We start from the raw sequence: 7500 nt of genomic DNA on the forward strand, positions 1-7500 counted from the left end.
ACACACACACCTACACATAAGCCAAATACTGACAGATCAGCACACACTTGCTCAAAGTAATAAGTGGCCACGACAGATTTCAAGCTGGTGGCTTCAAAGTTGTTTTCGGAGAGATATAAGAAGACATACAGCACAGTGTGTGGGTTTTAGTTTCTACTGCTGCTGATGAAAAGCTACTTTTGTTATTTTGAAGTGAACGTGTGCGAAGCCATGCTGAGAGACGAAAAGAGAGAGAGAGAGAGAGAGAGAGAGAGATACACAGAGAGAGAGAGAGAGAGAGAGAGAGAGAGAGAGAGAGAGAGAGAGAGAGAGAGAGAACTGAAAGAGAGAGAATTGAAACACAGAATAAATATATAAAAATGAAAAAACAGAAGACATTCCTTCGTTCGTTCTCAGCTTCAATCTGTGATCTTGGAAGTGTGGATTTAAGACATGTGACTTCACACATTTATAAACACACGCGCGCACACACACACACACACACACACACACACACACACACACACACACACACACACACACACACACACACACACACACACACACAGAATCTGTCTGTCTCTGCCTTTCTCTCACTGTCTCTCTCTTACTCACACACACACGCACACACACACACACACACACACACACACACACACACACACACACACACACTCTGGAGTGTGGAGGGGAGGTATGTGGCTCTGCACTGCACTTCTATAAATAGCAGGCGTATCTTCACCCAGTCTGGTGTAAACCATGAGCTCATGCCTGCTAATGAAGCGCTCACAAGAACATGCCTTCAGTGCTCAATCTCTTTCCATCTTTCTTTCTTTCTGTCTTTATTTTTGTCTGTCTGTCTTTCTTTCGGTCTTTCTTTCTGTCTTAATTTCTGTTTTTTTTCTTTCTTCCTTCCTTTCTTTCTTTCTTTCTTTCTTTCTTTCTTTCTTGCTTGCTTTCTTTCTTTCTTCCTTCCTTTCATTCATTCTTCCTTCCTTCCATTCGTTTTTCTTTCTTTCTTTCTTTCTTTCTTTCTTTCTTTCTTTCTTTCTTTCTTTCTTTCTTTCTTTCTTTCTTTCTTTCTTTCTTTCTTTCTTGCTTTCATTCTTACTGTCTTCTTTGTGTCTTTCTTTCTTTTCTGTTGTTCCTTCTTTTATCTATCTCCATATCTTTCATTGTTGGTATTATTCCCTCTGTCATTCTCTACTTCTCCATCAGCCAATGTCTCTCCATTTCTCTCTCTCATTCTCTCTCTTGCTCCTCACACTACCTTTCTTTATCTCTCTCTACCCATCTTCTCTCTATCACTGTTTCGCTCTCTCACACTCTATTCATCAGTGTCTTTATTCTGCTCTTCCAGTGTTGCCAGATTGGGCAGTTTCCCGTCCAATTGGGCTGCTTAGAATGGCTGTCTGCGGGTAAAAACGGTCAAAAACAGGCATTCGGCCTTAGAGAACAATACAATTTGTTTCAGATTGGGCAGGATTTAAAGGCTCCAGGTGGTTTTTGAGCATTTGTTTGGGCTGGAAATGATCAGACATATCTGGCAACCCTGGTCTCTTCATCATTTTTGTCTGCCGGCTCCCCTCCCCTCCAGTTTCTCACTGTTTCTCTTTCTCACATCCTCACACCCTCTCTGTCTCTATTTCTTGTTTTGACACTCTTCTTCCTTTCTCTCCTCTCCTGTCTTTGCAAGTGCCTCTTTTTTAAAAAAAAAGAAAAGAAAAAAGAAAAGTTGCGTGTGAACTTCTGTTCGCTATACTCACCAACTTTGCTGTCCTTTAGTGACTCTTCTAAGTCATCGAGACACAGAGACAAAGACAAAAGCAAGGTACTACTGTAGAAGCTGAGGGACGAGCAGAGGTGGGTCCTTGACTTTTCAGTAGTAACACACGTCAGGGCTAGCCTCGCGAGCCATCCTACGTACTTCCGCCAAAGGATTGGCTCCACTACTGTAGTCTGGCCGTGATTCTCTGTGGAGTGCCTGGAACAGTAGAATTTTGATCACAACGCCCCCCCCCAGAAAACAACAAATAAGCGAATATGCCCCCCACGTGGGGACGAAAGGGGGAGGACGCTCGTGACAATGACGTACACATCTGCGCCAGAGCCATTGGTCTGCGCTATGTTGTTGTTGAGTAACTGCCAGCGATTGGGTGAGAGGTGTCCAATAATTTCAAACCATAACTCAGTGCAAACTTCCTGCTTCCTACAATCGCTTCAGAGCAAACAAATGCCAGACCATAAATACGAAATGAAATGGTAGTATTATGGGATGGTCAGGATCAGGCTACGTCAGGGCAGCACCAGGGCCGTAACTAGACATTTTCAAATACAGAGGTCAAATACTGCGTGCGGTACTGTACAATTAGAATGCTTCAAACTCTGCAAGAGTTAACATTGTTTTCATTAATCACTGTCTTGAGTATAAATGGGGGTGATGTATACAGACCAGAGGTTGCGCTAGACTTTTTCACAGTCCGTCATTTTGACGGATAGGGTCTAAAAAAATCCGTCATCGCCCATTTTTTAAATTCTCCACCTCGTTTCTCAATGTGGGGGGTCGCGACCCCGAACCAAGAACAACACATGCGCAATTGCGGCCAATTGAGAGTGAACCGCTGCGCTGTGAATACACCCCCTTTCACTCGACATTCATTCTCCAACTTCGAGGATGGAGTCAATTTTGCTGTCCACTTTCTCTCTCTGCGTCCATCATTGCACTGTTTAAAAAGCTGCAGATATCTGTCATGACGCGCGTCTGAGTCAGTGTTCAGCGCTATGGTCACCACAAGCACTTTTTAAAAAGACGTGTGCAGGGCTTTATCCAACAGCTGTCAGTCACTCGTTTTGCTCTGATTAATGCACCGATAGTAATACAAAGGCGCAGTGTTAAATAATAATCGCGTTGGACTTCACATGCACGATGGAAAGGAAAGCCGTCTTGAAGCAGAAAGATGTAGCCCAGACAGTAGATAAAGGCACTGAAGCCTACAACAGGAAGACGTCCAGATTTCGCAAAACTTTGTTGAAAAATGTCAGCGACGGTAGTAATACAAAGGCGCAGTGTTAAATAATAATCGCGTTGGACTTCACATGCACGATGGAAAGGAAAGCCGTCTTGAAGCAGAAAGATGTAGCCCAGACAGTAGATAAAGGCACTGAAGCCTACAACAGGAAGACGTCCAGATTTCGCAAAACTTTGTTGAAAAATGTCAGCGACGGTAAAGGGAGCCTCTCCATATTTAGCCTCATCGGCTTAGGCCTATATGTTGGCTCTGGGAGCGTGGTAAAGTTGTCTGAATAAAAAATATATCGCCTATAATGGGTGAACCAGCTATCGAAATGAGAGAAGGTTAGCCGTTTCTGGCAACGTTTGCCAAGTTGTACCGTATTGGCCCGAATATAAGACGTGTTTTTTGTTCTAAAAATAGTACTCTAAAAAGGGGGGTCGTCTTATTTCCGCGCGCTAGAGAAAAAAGTAAAAAAAAAATATATATATATATTTTTTTTTAAACTTAACCTGAATTCGGCCATTAGCCTATGCTTCACAACAATGCCAAACAACTCAATAATGGATGGGTTACGAGATTGTTTTGTCCATATCAAATTTGCAGATGCTTGTTTCGTTATGACAGTTGCACCGCACGTCTATCAACTGTCAATGTCAACGCGATGCGGACGACAGTGCAAGGGGAAAATCACAAGCCAAACGCGGCTTGTTGCTCTGCTTTTATTTGTGTTTGGTTTTACAGTCTCATCAGGAAAGCTTTGGTCGTTCTCTCTGGTCAGCCGATAACGCCACTAGAACTAAAGAAATGAAGGGTGATTTGACGAACAACCTGTAGGCTAAGTTTTGGATGCTGTCATAAGCCAATCAATGGTCATCTGTGTGCGCGACAAAGCGACGATATGCCTCGCAACGATGCAACAACACAGAATAATGGTTAGGGCAAGAGATTGTCTTGTTCATATAAAAGCACTAGGAGTTTTACCCTTGGTACGAAATGAATATCAATCGGACTTTTAATGTCAACGTGGTCCTGATAGGCAGCGCATGGGTTTCAAGTGCAATGCGTCAATCTGCCTTTGGTCACGTTCGGTTTCTACAGTCTGTCCAACGGAAAACTTTGAATGCATAAAATGTTAGGCGATTTGGTGAGACGGGCTGCTGGTTAGATATTGCTGTCAACTAAGCATTTTTGCAAAATCTGTGCATTGCACAATAGATTGCCTATCTCTACTGGACTGGTTGCCTGCCTGGCTGGCGCAGACTCTGAATGTAGGCTATGTTGCGTCGCACTTTAAACAGGCGGGCCCAGACGGCTGTAGCCTGTTACGGTGCCTATTGGCGCTTGACAGGTGAAGTGAGTAAAGAAAGGAAAAGGATATGAGTAGCCATCTGTGGTCTTATATCATGGAAATTCCATGAAAATTATATTGTGAAATTTGTTCTTTGTAAAAACCCTCAGATTTTCCAACAAATTAAAAACTGCATTTTGAGAAAAGTTTCAAATGTGAAACAAAATTAAGTCTTCAAAAAACTTTTTTCCCCAAAACATGAGCCTGAAAATGGGGGGTCGTCTTATAATCAGGATCGTCTTATATTCGGGCTAATACGGTAAGTTGCGTTGCCTGGTAATATTTAGGTTCTTGAATATCCTTCATTTTTATTTATTAGTTAATGTCCTGAAGCCGTTTTAGACCTGCGTTGCCTTTGAGTGAAGGTTCTGGCTAGCAATCGTGCTATTCGCATATTTGTTTGTTTCAAGCGAGGAGTTAGGAAAGAATGCTTCTATGAAGGGCGATAGAGGGACAACTTCGTCATTGGCAGAAAATCAAATAGTCGGTAAATGTATTAGGCCTAGGTCTAAACATAGTTCTGAATCTTAAACTCGAAGTCATACGTGTATGGTGGCAACGTCTTAGTTATTTTAATTCATTATTTTGAGCAAGTGCAGAGGCGCGCGCTCTGCTGCAGCCAGCCGCACAGCCCAGCTGCGGCGCATGGTATGACAAGCAGGGAGAGAGGGAGAAAGGCAAACGATAGTAGCATGAAATTATCTGCGCTGATAACTATGCCTAATTTATTTGCTCTACTCGATAGAGACGTAGGCCTCCTTAAACTTGTGATTTATTTATCATCACCCTGAATATTGATCCGTCAAAATGACGGACAGGCTTCAGAATTTTCCGTCATCCTTCAAATAAATCCGTCAATGACGGACATCTGTCGGTTTACGCGACCTCTGATACAGACTGAATTTATCATTGTTGATCATATATCTAGGGATGCACTGGTATCAGCACCCGATACTGCTCATTATACTAGTACTCGTACTCGTCAAGCACCTGCCGATACCAGGAACGATACTGCTATTACACAAAACAATGCAAAATCTTGTCACCTTCTGTGGACTTGAAAGCAGCATGGAAAAAAGTGCCACCTCATACATTTACTAACATTTAAATCTACATGGAAATGGATTATAAAAAATATCACAGGTGGGAAAAAAACAAGGCCATGCATTTATTTTCATTGTATTTTGGTGGTAAAAAGGTATCGGTATCGGTACTCGGTATCGGCAAGTACACACATTAATGTACTCGTACTTGTTCGGTTTTCTAAAAAGTGGTATCGGTGCATCCCTACATATATCGATTTTCATCACAGATAAATTTTACATTACTGAAAAAAAATACAGAGGACATGACCTCTGCGTCCTCAATGGTAGTTACGGCCATGGGCGGCACAATGACAGCCAGTGCCACTGCTTTTGTTTGTTTGTTTTTAGTGGACTATCTAATACACATATTCATTGCAGTTTATCAACCATCAATTTCCAATTAATGCAATAATATGCAATAAATGCTGTTACTCCACCTGAAGTCTGAACCAAAAAATCATCCGGTAACACTTCACAATAACCTTCTGCGAAATGGTTAACTGGTTTACTAATGTTAACTAATGTTAACTAATGGTAAAGTATTATTTTATATGTTATTGTTTTTTTATGTATAATATGATGTGTGTCTTCCTATTGGGCCTAGAGCCTGTAATAAAGTTCATATATATTATTATGTCGCCCCGGAAATTGGGGGGGTGGGGGGTATAAGCTCTGCTGCATAATCATGATTAATAATCGTGATCGTGATTTTAATCTAAATAATCGTGATAATAATTTTTTCCATAATTGTGCAGCCCTAAATATTATTGCCAACAGCAAATGTTTAGTTAGTGTTTTACAATTGATTTACTAATGATATATAAATTCTTATAATAGTATTATAGATGCACAACAAATCATTAGCTAACCATTAGTTAACCATTTTTGCGGAAGGTTATTGTGAAGTGTTACCAATCATCCCTTTTCATTCATTTCTGGTCATGTTAAGCTTGTGTACCTCAACTAACAGAGTATGTTTTTGCACATTTGTTTACCCCAACTCACATAATATGTTTTTGCACATTTTTCCTTTTTAGATTGGTCAAGCTTCAAAAATTAAGTGTCCAGGCCAGGCTTAAAGAAAGCAACTGTGTCATATTCATTTTCTGTAAATGCCATTTACAATTTGTACTTTATTCATACTAGTTTCACCTAATAATTCACCACAATGGGCCTGTTTCAATAGTAGGGGAGCCACTACTCTACCATGTTTTTGTTCGTTTCAAGCATGTGGCCTTCACGTAACTACTTTAATTTGAGAAAGAAAAAAAAACACAAGCGTCTACCTCAGGAAGTGGAAGAAAAAGTATTTACAGGAAGGACAATCAGTTTGGACAACATTACCTAGAGGTGGAAATCAAAAATGCTATCATCTGAACACTTAATACATAACTAAAAAAAAACAAAAAAAAAAACGTTCAAATGAGACCGTTTTTTGAATGTCTCTTTGTAAGTAATAACAGAAATATTCTAGTAAGGGGAGATAGGACAGGTACATAGAAATGAACGGTGAAGATTCGTAACGCAAACATGGCGTTTACCCGCACATCTCCCGCCTTTCTGGTAACAAGAGCCAATGTGCCTGCTGAGCTGCGTTGACAGTGATCCAATCATCTGGCTGCATCGGCGCACGCGAAATTATGCACATGCTCAGTTGTGAAAAGCCGTTGCTCTCGTGCCGTTATGGAACTACTGCGCCTGCGCTCTGTCAAAAAAACCGTGAGAAAAGTGGCTCAAAAAGCTTTATTTTGACTCCTATGACACAACCAAGTAGTTTAGATTGATCAGTTTTTCACGGTAGTTTCAACCATATGGTTTTCACAACCGCTGGGTTCCCCTCCGTCCTAAACTCAGTTTCCCCATTCATTTTTCCCATTGACTCTCAGATCTGGTCTACTTAATCGCGAAATAGCACCCCGGAGGCGTCACCAAGATGGCCGCCATATGTCCCCTCTCATTCTAAAATCTCTCTGGTAATAAGCCACTATGATCCAGATCCCGTCAAAGAACCTCAAAGAAATCCCATCTCTAGTGACCTGGCCAACCGGTAGGGCACTCGCCTGCCATGTGGCCG

This window comes from Engraulis encrasicolus, chromosome 21, assembly GCF_034702125.1.
Source record: "Engraulis encrasicolus isolate BLACKSEA-1 chromosome 21, IST_EnEncr_1.0, whole genome shotgun sequence".
Classification (NCBI taxonomy): Eukaryota; Metazoa; Chordata; class Actinopteri; order Clupeiformes; family Engraulidae; genus Engraulis; species Engraulis encrasicolus.